The sequence below is a fragment of the Cavia porcellus genome, unplaced genomic scaffold, assembly GCF_034190915.1.
Source record: "Cavia porcellus strain 051 isolate PalLab524CR breed Dunkin Hartley unplaced genomic scaffold, mCavPor4.1 scaffold_3, whole genome shotgun sequence".
In the NCBI taxonomy this organism is placed as follows: Eukaryota; Metazoa; Chordata; class Mammalia; order Rodentia; family Caviidae; genus Cavia; species Cavia porcellus.
Genome location: NW_026947486.1, coordinates 73,055,556 through 73,070,982, shown reverse-complemented (window position 1 = coordinate 73,070,982; position 15,427 = coordinate 73,055,556). Strand labels below are relative to the sequence as shown.

The following is a 15,427-nucleotide window of genomic DNA, read 5'->3' as shown; positions in this document are numbered from 1 at the left end:
TTTGCTACTTCTTCTGTACGTTGGGCAAACATTTTGGACACAAAGGGCAGACTATTACTAAAGTGATAGTTGCTGAAATGAAAAATTGGGAGATTTTACATTAAATGCATTTGACTTCTGGATTCTATTGAAAAATCATAAATTGTGACTAGCAGGGACTGCCTTGCTTTGTGGTGGGGTCTTGGGTCCTGTTTTCTATTTCTTGGCAGCTCCTATCACTGGTATTGAGTTTAAAGATCATCACTACTATTTTTAAACTTCTTCATCATCCCAAACAGAAACTGTTCCTATTAAACACTATCTTCTCATTCCTCCCCTCTCAGCCTCTGATCGCTACTACCCTCCTTTCTGTCTCTGAATTTGCCTATTTTAGGTCTTTCATATAAGTGGAAACGCACATTTGTCTTTTTGCTTCTGGTTTACTTCATTTTACATGTTTTCAAAATAGCCCTACAAACACACACACACACACACACACACACACACACACACACACACACATACACCAGTACAAGGGATTGAATCCAGGGAGTGCTGAACTACACATTCTCAATTGTTTACATTTATTTTTTATTTTGTGACAGGGTCTTCCTAACTTCCCTAGGCTTGTCTCAAACTTGTGATCCTCCTGTCTCAACCTTCTGAGTATCTCTGATTGCAGGCAATTGACACTGTGTCCAGACTATTTTTTTCATAGACTTTATCTTTTGGGGCAGAGATACTGATTTTTATTGCATCTTAAAGGAGGGGCTTTATTTTATGAAAAAAAAATGACCAAGCAGCACAGTTTGGGGTGGAGATTATTGAGTTCTGAGCTTAAAATTATCCTCTTTTTACCATATTGGTATCTGAAGTTTTTAAATATGCAGTACTTAGGTGGCCCAGTGTCCATACAGGTGTTTTACAGCTAGTGGTTAATTCTCCTGTTATTCTCCCCAGAGGGCTTTCCATAATTTATAGTCAGGATATGAAGACATGGAGATGCTATGGTGATTAGATAAATGTGTGTGGCATAGTTTACTGTATAAATACACTTTCTAGAACTAGTTTTCACTCTTTTCTCTTAACTTCCACAGCTTTTACTGTCAATGCCATTCATTTAGCACTTAGCATATGCTTGTTAGTTGAATTCTTAAGTATATGTCTTGGAAGGTAAGTGCCAAATCTCATACTTCTTTGTTTTTTCAGTCCTGCCTATAATAGCAGTTCAATAGATGTTTGTTGATGTTAGCCTCCCTTTCCCCCTCCCTTTTAAGTGAAGTAGTCAATGCACAGCTTTAATTCAAACTCAGTTTAAACAAACTGAAAGATTTTTCAGGATAAAAACACAGAAGAACTCTTGCATGGCAAAAGAAACGAACACTTAAGAAGTTTGGAAGACCTTGGAAAAGCAGAGGTACTAAGAAACTTGTTTATCACAGAATAAGAAGTGATTTACCCATGGGCTCATTAACCCTTAAGTTTAAAGCTCTATTAAGTCTACTCAATCATAATTCAAATTTGAAAAATAGTCACGCCCAAGACGATGTTTGAGAAGACATATTGAAAGAGCTACATTTTAGGGGCTTTCAATAGCTGTGGGAAGACAAGTTGTAAAAGTGTTTGAGAGGGCAATTTCAAGGTGGGGGTAGACGTATTATAAAGGCACCAGATCTTTACTGATAAGATTTTATTTTCTAGTATCTTCTGCAGAGGTACAAGATAGAGAAAGGCCTAAATTCCTTAATAAGTGAATAAGTAAACTAATTTTTGCACTTCTTCTGCAATGAGATACTGAGCTATCATATAGTTACCCTGAAAGAAGGATATTTAAGACACATTAATGAGTAAGGAGATGCAAGGTCTACTGTGAATGTTGAGCCTACTTGTAAGGAATAGAAAGAAAAGCAATGTGGTGGAGAGGAACTTGACACTGTACCCTTTCACTGTTTAACTTTAATTTTGCCATGTGCATATTTTTCTTTTCCCATTTTAATAGCATTTTCAAGTTTAGCATGTATCTTGTCAACATCATAAAGCAGTTGTAGATCTCTAGGGCCACTCTGTCTAACTCTCCAGTCCTCACCTCCTCAAGACTGGAATAATTTCTTCTTACAAACCAGGTATCTCCATGTCTCAAATAGTCAAAAACTCACCATCCTCATGAAAAAACCACTCATTTTACCTTACATCACACATAAAAGAAATTATACTGATAATTCATTTTGTTGATGTTCTTGCTTCTGAATCAGCAGTTCCTGGCAGAGCACATTCTACTGCATGTCATCTGCCCACTGCTCTTTCTGTATCCAGAGGGTTATTCTGAGATCTTGCTCACCATGAAATTGTGTTTCCTTTGAGCACACTTCCTTTTGCATGCCTTGATCGCTGGCCTCTCAGAAGAGGCCAATAGACAGGTTTGAATTGGATGTCAGCCTTTCCCTGACATGAGTTTATTATAATAACGTTGTGTTGTCAAGGCCTTTACATTTAGGCTTGCTTCCTACTTGAGACTTTTTCTAGGAAATACAGATCTATGGAGAATGGTGGTTTCCATGGTAAGTTTTCTTCATATTTGTTTACTCAAGTTCAAATCAGAGATACACAGCATGATTTCCTCTTTGAGTACCAGAACCGTAATAGATTTAGGCACAACTGCAGAACTGTTTAAAAAAGAAATTTCACCCACCCTGGTTAGAAAAGAGGTAATTTATTATTCTAACTACAGGGAGCCAACTGCACATCCATTCCCAAAATTGTAAGAAAACAGTTAACTTTTAAAAATAAAGCCACAAAAGCTACACAACCTTGGATGTAAATGCTTAAAACAGATGAGCAGGCGGTTTGATTCTCAAATACATGTGAGACTGTCCATGTGCCATACACAAGCAGAAACACATACATGTGTGGAGTGCTTTGTGGTTTATAATCTCACTTACATTTCATTTTATTTTCAAACAGGAGTTATTAACTTAATAGGGCGTGTCTTATAGCATTTATTTACAGATAAAAAAAATTAAGGCTCAGAAGTAGAGCCACTTAAAAGTCACACAACTAGCTAATAAGTGCCAGAGCCCACAATGAATTCTCTCTGGTTCCAAATCCCATGTTATTTTGCTATACCCATACAGTTTCTTTGTGCTGTTATTTTCCCCAAATGTAAAATGGTAGATTTTCTGTGTTCCAGGATGCTGTTGTATTTAATCCTGTGGGTTCTTAACCAATATCATTTTTTCTTTTCTTTCCTTCTGATTTACCTATTCTTAGAGAGCCAGACACTGCAATAAACATAAAGGTGTACCGAGTCAGTAGACACACTCGCACTCTTCAAGTAGACCGAGAAATGAAGCGTCTCATCTTTCTATTCCCAGCAGTAGCTGGGGGGAGAACAGAGGTAGACAATAGACTCTTGTTTAGCTTTATTAATTTTGAGAGCGGGTGGGACGAAAGGATCGGAATGGCGGTTCAGGAGGCCAATCGTAAGCGAACCTCAGGCTGGGATTGGCCAACCAGTAGCTACAAAAGAATGGTGGGCGGGTGGGAGTCACCCTTCAAAGTTCGCTCCTCCTAGGCCTGTGCTCCAGTCTGTCCAAGAGGCGGGGCCTCTTTAAAACCCCTCCTTCGTCTTCCCAGGCCTCTAGCGTCGGCGTGGGGCAGGCGAGGGAGAAAAGGGAAGAAGGGGGAGGTCCGAGGGAGGGAAGGAAAAACGGAGGGTGTCTCCCAAGTGCTGTGACCTGGGTGGGGGCCTGCTGGTAATAGGAAGCGGGAGAGGAAGGAAAACGAAGGAGCGCTGCTTCTTCCTGAATTATTTTAACTAGACCTTGGTAGAAGCTGCTTTTCAGCATTTCTATTATTTGTTTTTCTTCCTCCCGCTGCGGGGCGGGGAGCTGCAATGGCTCTCCCACGCGGCGCTGCTGAGCTGTTGCCATAGGTTATTATTGTAGTCTTTGCAAGACAGTTTCCTTCCTCCTGGGCAGTCCTTGGTTAGACGCGCCGGACTACCCTATCCAAGTCTTACTTAGCTAGTGGGAGAATAGTGAGGGTCCCGCACTTTTGCTGAGCTCAGGGACCCTGCCTTTCAATTGTTTGAAACTTCCCTGTCCCCAGGCCCCGCCACTCATGGGCGCCTGCTCCCCACCCCCACCCAGAGTTCGGGCTGGCTTCTGCCCTTCTTTCCCCGCCCTCTGCCCCGCCTCTTTCAGTGTCCACCCCCTCCCCCGCCCAACTCTTGGGCGGTCCTAGCCGCTCTTAGCCCGAAGAAAAGCCACCCATTCCTCCCCCTCCTCTACTTCCCATCCTTAGCCCCAGCGCTGCCTTCAACGCAGTCACGCCCCTTCCTTCTGGAGGAGCTTTCAGGCTGCCTAAACCGGTAGACCCCTGAATTGCTCCTCCGTCTCCGTTCCCTTTCCTTTCGCCTTCTCTTCCCTTAGTTCTCCCAGCCTCCCCCGCACTACCACCACCTCTAGTCTGTCTCTCTTCCCACTGTCCACTGCTCCACCCTCTGGCCCGGTATCCTGTCTGTCCACTGCCACCAAGGAAATTCCGGACGGAGCAGCGAGGAGGGGAGCAGCCAGGAATTGGGGCTTTCCCTGCCCATCCCTGGCCGCTGGCCCAGGACCAAAGCCACTTGAGCAAGCAGAGTCGTCACCTTGTCTTCGTTGCCTTCAGGGGTAGGAGACGCGTGGTTACTTTTCGTGGGGAACCTGGGCAGGAATCTGTGGTGGCATGAACTTAGTAGTACACGCGGCGTGAGTCGGTCTAGGTGTGCGTGTGGAGATGACCGTGTGTTCTACTTTCTGCAGCTGGTCATGAGTTTTCTGGAATGTGCAGCCAGTTAAATTAGTTAAAGAGTGTGTACCCCTCTCGTCCTACATTAATGAGGAGATGCTAGAGGGTAGCGCTACTTGATGGTACTTTTACCTTCCTTGACTCCTGGGGTCCTTGTAGGTCTCTAGGTCTAGGTAATTAAACATGTGAGGAGCTAAAGACCTGAGGCAAGCTGAGTTTTACCTTTAGCCAACCACTAAAGCTCCTGCTTATCTTAGATAACTGGATTGCTTTCTCCTAAGTGCTTAGGAGGATCCCCCTCCCTGACCTGGGGGCCACGTATGAATTCTTCAAATTTTAAAATCTGGGAGTAATCTACAACACTACTTACTCTTTGCTTGTGTGGTGGTGGTATTAGTAAGGAGGGGAGTCCTCACAGTTGCTTTATAAGATTCAAGGCACAAGAAATTTGGTGGACCAGGCAAGTGGTTAGAGGGTCGAAGGCCATTGCTGCTTCTACAGTAAGATGGATCTTACGGGTATCTAAAACGGAAGAGAAGGAAATATGGGAGGGAAAATGACAGTCTTTATAGACTGTGAGCAATTCCTGGTAAACTGTTACTAATAATTATACTAATAATTTGTGAAAGGAGAGTTGAATATAGATTAATGAGAGAGGAAAGGGAAAGTTTGAGAAAAAGACTATTTTCAATTTACAGTATATATCGTGGGAAGAATTTTTGAACAACTTGAGATGTTTAGTTTAGTTCTCTCTCCTGGCCATGAAGAGTAGATATTAGGCATTTTAAAACTTAAGAATATAACCTTCTCCCATTCAGTGAGGAAGATAATTAGTCACCATAATCTTCACTGATGAAGGGGGCTAAGGGTATTTAAGTCTCCTTGAGCTAGGCTTTATTAAAGTTCTTTCTGAGGCCAGCTTTTGTGAAGCCCTCTCAGAGCTTTCAGTACCCTCAGTAGCTAAGAATAGTTTGAAATGCTATTTTGGACCTGGGGTAAATTTTCACCCATCTCCCACCTATCTTCAGTTGGACAAGTGCACCAAAATTATAAGAATGGTAGCGTTCAAAGACCTGGTACTGATATCCCAACTCGTTGCTTATTTGGGAGCAAATTATTTACTTGTTTAAAATAATTTCTTTGGCTGATTTTAATGGAGTAAAGGTAAGCAGGAAGGTAGACAAGGAACTTTACATGGCGAAAATTTTAAAAGCTATCGTGTTTCAGATCAGTTGGGAGGGAAAAGCTGGCTTGACCAAACTACATTTTATAACTGGCTTGGGACATTTTAATAGCCAGGTGGTTGCAGAGTTGTTGCATCTATTTACGGATGGTAACTCAGGTTCCAGCAGTTCTGTATGAGTTTATCCGGTATCATTTACAGACACTTTCTGGCGTTACATCATACTTCATTTTAAGTTTCCTCTTTCTTTGGAAAAGCTTACGGATCTTTAAAATTAAAAGTACATTTTTCTGACTTCATAATCTAGATGTGAAGTAAACCTGTGACCACATTTGTATGTAACTCGTATGTGACCTTTGTGGATCTGCTTATCTACTTAAACATTTTAGAAAGGGGATTTTAAAAATTCATTTTCAGTATTGCTTGGAATTTGAAAGTTAAAATCTCATTTCTAGTTTATGAAGTTGCATTTATTAGACTAATGCATAAGTAAGACATTTTGTGGAGTTGCTTTTCTGAAGTCCTATAAAGAACGACGCTGACCCTTTCCAGAATGCGTAAAATATCATCTAATGGGAAGGCAGAGGGATGGATACTCTGACTTTGAGGTCCCATTGAGTGCCAGAATCCTAAGTAGGTACATCTGCTTCTGGGCCTCTCCTAAGAGCCCTCTCCCAGGGCCTGTTCCTTCTTTAAAAGGGTGTCTTTGTAATTTAGCAGCCCTTCACCCCCATCCCCCTTTCTTCCTTTGATCCAGCTTTTTAAGGCCTTTTTTCCCATTTGGAGATAAGAGGAGTTTCTCACACTCTTCTGCCCTCCTCTTAACTTTTCTTTTCCCTTACTCCAGAAAAGTCCCTCAAGTTCTCAGGGTGGTTAGAAGTTGTTTTGTTTTGTTTTGTTTGGGGCAACATGGTGTGTGTGGGGGTGTTACCAAGGAAGAGGAGTAGAGGATATATACCCTCTTGGGAAATGCTTGTGACCAGGTAGCCTCCTCCATGGAGACTGAACATTTGGAATGCATGAGAACAGTCTATTCTTAGGGGCTGTCTGGTAGAAATTGTCCTTTGCGCCCATTAAGCTCAGCTAAAACCTACTGAAAGGGGTGGAGAGGTGTGTGTGGTCGCGGCTGAGCCTTTTAGGATGATAAATGGGTAAATGTTTCCAAATCTCCTATTACATCACCTCTTTCTCCCATGGATTCAGTGAGTTTAGAGATCTGCTTAACAAGTTAATTAGCTGGGGACTAAACCAATTTGTTTAGAATTGTGATCCATTGATTTCCTGTCCCCAGGAATTTTTGTTGGTGTGTTACTACGATGTGTTGTCTTTAGTCTTACTTACTTTTTATTTCTTGCTGCCTTTTGTGGACTTTGGTCCAAAATCTAGTGTCCCACCCCCAAGTCAAAGGTTAGAATTTGGTTCCAAGGACTAAGGGGGCACTAAACAGGCTGTTCATACTGCATCATTCTCTATGGTGGGCTTCTGACCCTTTCTAGCCCAGAGAAAGGAGGAAAGTTGCCCCTTACATACACACACACACACACACACACACACACACACACACACACAAACTGAACCAAAATAAAAGAGAGCAAAAGGAGGAAAATAAGAGGTGATTTGCTTTATAAAAGAATCTATCACAGGTTTCTTTGAAAGAAATAGCTTTCCTAGTTATTGCCTTTAAACTATGATGTGATATATTGAAATAACTAGGCCTCAACAGAAACATAGTTATTGCATAAAGGAATACATTAGATTTGTTGTAATGATTACTGCTTGAATTGAAAGAGGTTATTATTTTGTTTTTGAAGTCTTTTTGTTGTGAGGTGGAGTTAATTGTCTTAATTATTCTAGCTTGTAATAATACTAACCAAAGTAGCCCTTGCCTATAAGTGCCTGTAGAAAGGAGTTAGCATTAATTTCTGGATTAGATCAGACTGCTTGGGTTTTAAATAAGTCTAATGATGGAACTATGCACCTCATTTAAGTAAAAGATTTTATTTCTAGTTATTGTATTTGACTAACCCAATGACTGAGAAAATTGTTTCTAGTAAATAATGGCAACAGATGCCATTTAAATCTGAGACTCTATGGTAAACTTTTGTAGTGAGCCTACTGGTAAGAAGGACCTAGGCTCAAGACCTAACTCTAACTTGGTTTACTACCCTTGGCAAATTTTCCCCACTGTGAACTGTAGAGGTCCAACAGAATGATTTTTAGAACCAGTTCTTAAAGGCTTATAGTTCTCGCTCAAGGCTTCAATATCTGGTGTGAATGTTAATGATTGCTATTAGAATGATGTGCATTGGTTGTTAGAAATACACTTAGTCATCCAGTTAAAAAAAGCTTGTAAGGATATATCAGTATAAATACATCGTGTTTTATATTTTAACAACATGAAATTAAAACCTAAGACCCTGCCCAAAACTTTATGAAGAATTCCGTCATCCTAGCTGATCATCTACTTTCATTTTTCTCAGTTCTCTTTAAAGCTTTGTTACTGTATTCATACATTTTATATAGCTAACACCATGGGCATATAGGATATTGTTTTTAAATAAGAGCTCACCTAAGACATAATTTTATAAACCTGAGGGGAGAAGTAGAATCAGAACCTGAGCAAATATGCATGAAGAATCCCATTTGTTTCTACAATGCCAGTAGACTAACAGATTGAGTAAGTAATCCCTAGACACTTTCTGTGATGGGGTTGTTTATATACTTAACAAGGATGCTAATTCTATTCTTTTGACCTCCTTTCACACTCTCTCTTTCATTTTAAACAACAAAACAAAACAAAACAAAAACAAACTAGGAGCCTACTGTTTACTTTGGCTAACTCACTGACAGTGATTCTTAAATTACTGTCTTGTGATATACCATCAAGAGAGCACAAGTTTAGGTAGAGTGTGAAAAATTCAGAAAAAGAGAAAGAAGTGGGAAAGCACAGATATGCTTGTTTTATAGCTTTGAACATATTATGGTTAAGTTATTGGAAGAGTACCAGGTGGAAAGGGAGAGGGGGGTAAAAAATACGTTGTACAGAAGGGTTGGTTCCTGAAAACAAACTTCAGTGATCTGTATTACTAACATGCACTATAAAAACTAACGTATTTGAATAAGACTGAAAAGTAGTAAGGAAACTAAGAGATGCAGACAAATAAAAGACATGTAGGTACAGTATCATGTCCCCACTTAATGCGATCTTTTAAGGTCTTCACAGTATAGTGAAAGTTTAGTTCCATGACTTTTAATTTTCTTTTAAGAACAAGGAATAGCATACATGTGAACTCTAATTTGTGATGAATTCATTCTTGGTAACCAGTGGCTCATCATAAATTAAATAATTTTTCTATGCAGATTAGAAAAGGAAGATATGTTTTATTATTTATTTATTTGTTTGTTTGTTTATTTACTTATTTTTTGGAGACAGGGTCTTACTGTGTAGTTCAAGCTAGCCTCGAACTCACTTTGCAGTCCAGACTGGCTGAGATATGATCCTTGCTATTTATGAAGTGCCAGGTGAAGTACAGGAATATTTTTTTGGTAATAAGTGTCTATGGAAAAATACAAATAGATCTATTCATTGATATATCCTCAGATAATTCTTGAAAAATATACTCTTCAAAATTCAGTAGGCTTGCCTAGGTATTTGTGAAGTCACTTTCACTTTTGCCTCAGCTTCTTGAAATGGCATTAGCCTATGTGACTTGAAGCCAGGATCGGGATTTCTTTGCCTAGTCCCTTTCTGACTTGCCATGTGATCAAGTGTACATGAATTAACTGCTCTAAGCTCCAGTTACCCTTCTGGGAAGCAAGGATATTAATACTTCACAGAGGTGTTTAGGCATGCTTCATATTGGGCACATGCTTTGAGGTCATTGGATGAAAGGTGTTTGTATGATGGCAGAGCAGGCTTATTACAGGGTCCCGAGCAGGTGTTCACTTTTAATGAGCTTTGCTCTCTTGTAACATTGAGTGCCCTTTGGTTCTCAATTGCCTCACTGATTATAATTAAGATTGACCCCAGGTTTGTATTATTGACTCTCAGCTCAACTAAACATTTTCATATTCTGTGGTAACTTGAGGTACGAATATGAAGACTCTCATGACAGCCAGGGTGATGAAAAAATAGCTTCAAAAAGAGACATTAGCTGGAATGCACTATAGTGAGTCAGTGGCCAATGAGATCTTCAAAGCTTCTCAAAAGTTTTAAAAAGTAAAATGAATTTCTGTGTATGTTTTAATGGAGAAAGTTTTGATTAATATTTGCCTGTGACAAATACTGATGATAGCCAGTAACTGAAACACAGCCATTGTAGTGTTTTTTCACAGCTGGTTTTTATTAATGATGAACTATTTATGCTTGCTGTGCAATTCATGGCTTATTTCCATGTGTATGTCAGAGCTTAAATACCCTCCAAGGCAACATTAAGATAACATTAAATATAAATGTTTCCAAACTAGAAAGGGGTGAATTTTCTGGGGGGGGGGCTTCCTTATTTACTGGTGTTGCTTCAGATCACAATAACTGCCCCCTCCATAAGGCATTGATGCCTTTTTTCTGTTTATGATATCTCATAACAATTACATTTTGATCTTTTGATAAGGACAAATGATCTACTCTCCCCCTTTATAATGCAGATGAAACTGATGTATATGTTTTTAAGAGCATATTTTTCCTGCACATGCTTTTCATTATCCAAGAGGCCTGGACTCAATCAGTAAAGGAGCACAGAAACCACATAATTGAAAGGAGAATGGTGGTGGTGCATACTTGGAATATTTGTGGGAAGGGGATTGCTGACATCAGAAAATGTAGTGGCCTGAGTGTTAACAGTATTGAAGAGAAATCAGCTTTCTGTGTTTCTGTGTATTGAGAATTATTTTTAAAGGGATAAGAATATGGGCCAGGTTTGACATCCTTTTATGAAGTTGCCCTGGAAACTTTGATGCAGGTTGGTATAGAATAGTTCAATTAAATCCTTCCCCATTAGGAACCTAATTAGTGAATCCTTTATTCATTTTGATTATTTTCAAGGGGCATAGATTTACACTGAATTAGTGATATTTTCCCATGTGATGGCAAACTAAGATAAAAATCACAGATGGGGAAAATTGTTTAGATTGCATGTTTTGAAGGAATCTAATTTCTTCTTTAATTCACTTAATTTTTTAGTTCATAATTTTTTCTTTACTCCACTTCTATACAATGGTCACATATTAGTTTCGTAGCCAGTTTTACTTTATGGACAATGTGCTGTAAACCAAAGTATATTAAATTTTTGTTTCCTGTGAGAATTGAAGAAATAGCACTAATCGTAATAAACCATTTTAAGATAATATTTGATTTTTCTTTCCTTCTACAATTACTGTCTCTTTGCTATGTGTGTGTGAGGGGTCGTGGGAGAAAGTGAGTCTGGAGAAGGTAGATTGGTTTTTTAAAGCAAACGTTTTTTGAAGCTAAGATCATACTAATGACCCTCTCTACCCACTGGAGCATTCTGTGCTCCACAGTCTGCCAGTTAGTGTTGGTTAGGGGAATGTGATGAATTTTATGACCTTGTGCTTTTTGTGATGAGCTGATGTACTACTCCCTTAGGAGTGTGAAGAAGAGGGACCACAGTGGAAAAAGATCACAGGATTCCTAGCAGATTCTGCCAACTACTCACCATTTTTAGGGAGATGAGTATTAGCTCCTGAGGTTTCAGGGTCTGCTAGTGGTCTTTTGTTCCATAATTTGTACAGGATGGTCATTGTATACATATGGTCTATACATATGCCGTTCTTATGGTATGTGCTTACACTAGTTTCTGCAAGTGGGAAAATTAGCTGGTGATATGATTTGTGGCTTCACTGATCTCACCATAGTTCTTCTTGGGAAGGCAGGATCTCCATTCAGTTTTGCAATTGCAACTCAGTCAAGCCAGGCTGCAGGTGCTCCAAAATCAGCAGCAGCAGGAGGAGGAGCTTCCTGTGCCTTGAGAGGGTGACTCAAGCCCTTTGGCATGAAGATATGAAATGTTGGCTCCTGTCCATGCACCTGCTGAATGCCACACCTGCAGTCAGCATCTGAGCCCCAGTCAGACACAAAATTGGGGTTAAAGGTAGATGAGGCTTCCTAAGAAAGGGTTATAGGAAAACAAGAAGTATCCAATTATGTTAACAGAGTACCCCTTGGAATTACATTAAGCCACCCCCAAAGTTGTTTTGGGAAATGTCTTACTTTTTTTCCTAGGTACAGCACACTCACTTGTTCAAGATCCTGTAGGAATGCAGAGGGAGGTTGCTTTTGTAATGAATTTCTCTCATGAACTGGCCTCTTAAAAACCAGAGGGGCAATACGACCTAGTTTCTCATACTGGCCCTACCAATGAACAGCAGTGAACCTCTAGTGAAATTAGTTATTGTTAGCTATCTGTTCCAGACTTTAGCTTCTCCAGTTCTTAAATGGAATTAATCACATATGCCTTTATGTCTGCACAGAGCTGCTGAGAAGAGCAGGAGGGAAGGGGCTTTTGGCTCCTTAGAAGGAAGGCTGAGAAACTAAAGGTAATATTGTTATTCCATGTGTTTCATTTCTTTTCTTTTGATACTACCTTTAGCAAAGTCTTTGGGAATGTTATTGACTCAATATAATATGCAATTATTATGTATCAGTTAATGTTTTAGATATTGGGACAGATATAATGCAAGATCACACAGGCAGCCCATGGCCTGTACAACCTCACAGTTGTGATTTCCACTTCCACTTTTGGCTCAACCCACTACTGAAGTTTCTACCTGAGCACTTTGAAGCATAACTGGTGAGAATTAATTTTTTTTCTCTTTGCATTGCAGCTGGGGCCGTCTGTCTCTGAAGCAATGCATTAGTCCAGGGCCTATATTGAAGGTGTATGGAGAGAAAAGCTATAGGTTAAATAACGGAATTTCTCTCACCAGCACATTTGGAAAGTGCCTGATCCTTGAATGATCATTTTTGCAGAAATTCATTCTTAGTTTTACCCCTGATTCTATTCTCATTCTACTCTGGAAAGTCCAGCTTCCTCTTAGGACCTTAGCTGTCACCGATATACTGACTCCCAAAAACATATCTCAACCTGTCTTTGACATCAAGTTGGTCACCAAATTCCATGTTTTCTATTAAGCTCAAAGATTAATTTTCCCCCCAGAAAACTTTTTTGGGGAATGCAGAGTCCTCTGCATTACCAGAGCTATGAGCTCAGAGCTCTGTTTCTTCATTGCACTGTGCCTCCTCTGCTTGCCTAGGAGCTCCTAGAGGACTGGAATCTCTTCTTGTTTTTTTTTCCTGTGTCTTTTTTTTCCACCTCGTGTCTTTGCATAGTAAGTGCTCACTAAGTCACCTGTGGAAAATATGCTGTGATTACTGTAATAGTGGAGAGAAGAAAAACAGAGCCCAGAAAAAGAGATAATTCATTTTCTATATTGAGTATAGTTGGGGGAAGGTGGATTGAGTAGTAAAAAGCAGAACTTTCCTTCTCTGAGAGTTCTGGCAAAGAAGCAAAGGAAACAAGTTCCCTTCATGGTTGTTTTCACTAAGCCAGGGCACTTCTGGTTTGCTGCCTCACCTTCTCCAAGACTGGATGACTTTTATGGTTGATTCTGCAAATACATCTGTCACACATTGACCATTTAAGACAAGTGCCACTTAGTCATATAATATCAAAAAGGATTGACCTTAAAAGTGTCACCTTAACTGAGGCTGTGAATAAAGGTACACACATAGCACACAAGCTCATTGATCATGTATCTTTAGGTCTACATAGCAAAATACCTTGTAGGATATGTTGAAGAGTAAGATCTGAAAACATGCTAAATTCTGAGTATAGCAGGCTGGATCACTAGACCTGAATATCTTCAAGCTGACTGTCAGATTTGTCTTAGGGAAAAAATGAAAGATGATATAAGCCATTACAGACTGTGAACCTGCTTTCACCCACCTGATGCTTTTACTAATTAGCTTCTTGGCCAAGTGGCAATTTGGGGCAAGTGCATGCAAGCTGGATTCACAGGGGAGCCTGCATTCCATTCTGCCATTTCGCAAGCTACTAGGATACTACACTGCTTCACTTGGCCTCTCTCTCTCTGGAGCCTAACTCAGCTCTGGTGGAGAAATGGAAGCAAGAGAGCTTTTCATTAAGTGAGGGAGAGTTTTCATGGAGGTTTGGCATTTTGTTAGTTTTATTTTTCTAGTGAGTTGTCTAAAAACAGTCATACTCCTTGACCCATTAATTTCCCTTCTGGGATTTCATCATTAGGAAACAGTCCAAAATACTGAAAAAGGCTAAATCACAATGTGGTTTTTGTAACATTATTTAGACTAGCACATGATTGGAAACCATTTCAATGTCTTAATAATTGGAGACTGGGTGAGAGAATCTTGATGCATTCATTTTATGGACTATTACACAGCCATTATTGTAGTGTTTGTTATGGATTCAGTGCCACAATGTAGAGAAAGTACTTATGATAAAGTGAAATAAATGCAGAAGCCAAAATTATATGTATATTTTTTCATTGCTTTGTAAAAACACATAAGAGAAATTGAAGGGAATGTTCCATGTTGTTAACAATGTTTGAATTGAGGCATTGTGATTGTAAATATTTATTTTCTTTTTTATAAGTACTTGCATTCTATGCTTATGTTACTTATAAAATAAAATATAAAGAATAAAAATCAGTGTTGTACGTTGGTATCAAGGAAAATGTGGTAAAGCAAGAAGTTTCCAGGCATAGTGAGACAGGATTTTGCTATATATTCCGGGGTAGCATGAGACTTGCAGGCTTCCTATCTCAGCCTTCTGAGTGCTGAGATTATAGGTCTGTGCTCCTGTCCTTATTCTTAAATGATTCTCAAGTATATTCTTAAATGTATCACATCTTATGGTCAATCAGACTTTGTAGATTCCTTATACATTTACTGACACAATAAGTAACAGGATATTATAGTGTGGTGTAGTCCTCTGGAATGGATTGTGTGTCAGGGATTGGAAGGACTGGCAAACAGTTTTCCCTGTCTTATTCAATATTTCACTGCTTGCGTCCACTTTAGGGTCAATCATCTTTGTAGTGTATTAATATTCTCAAGTTATTCGTGTAGGAGCACAGCTATGTAAAATTAGGACTAAAAGCAACCAAGCCTTTGAGTTATCATTGCAGAAACATATCTCTTACACTGACCCTCAGTAAGATTTGAAAATGGGAAGGAGTTGCTGTGTTTCCTAATTTTCCAGCCCATTCTACAAATGTAGAGATAGGAACAAAGAGTTGGAGCCAACTCTTTCCTTTAAGTCTTTTTCTTAAACTACAACAAGGTTAAGTAAGAGCAAATACCAAGTTGGTATCATGGATTTGTGAGGCCTAGAAAGCAAATGCCAAGCTGCTTTCATGGATTTGTGAGACCTAGAATAGAGTCCTGGTGAGAATTTGTGTGGCTTTTATATCTTTCTGTACATT

At 39.6% G+C, this 15,427-nt stretch overlaps 1 protein-coding gene across 6 annotated transcripts in view; it reads left to right on the top strand.

The window, feature by feature from the left end:
- Positions 1-4,199: 4,199 nt before the first annotated feature.
- Amot (angiomotin) overlaps positions 4,200-15,427 on the top strand; it is a 77,050-nt gene continuing 65,822 nt past the window's right edge. For 2 of the 6 annotated variants that reach the window (XM_013150186.3, XM_013150183.3), the window contains exons 1-2: positions 4,200-4,649; positions 12,437-12,502. The gene's annotated coding sequence lies outside the window, so the exon portion shown is untranslated. Of the gene's footprint in view, positions 4,650-12,436; positions 12,503-12,610; positions 12,757-15,427 lie in introns of all 6 variants that reach the window. The other 4 variants (XM_013150187.3, XM_003467627.5, XM_013150185.3 and 1 more) reach the window with 3 other exon arrangements.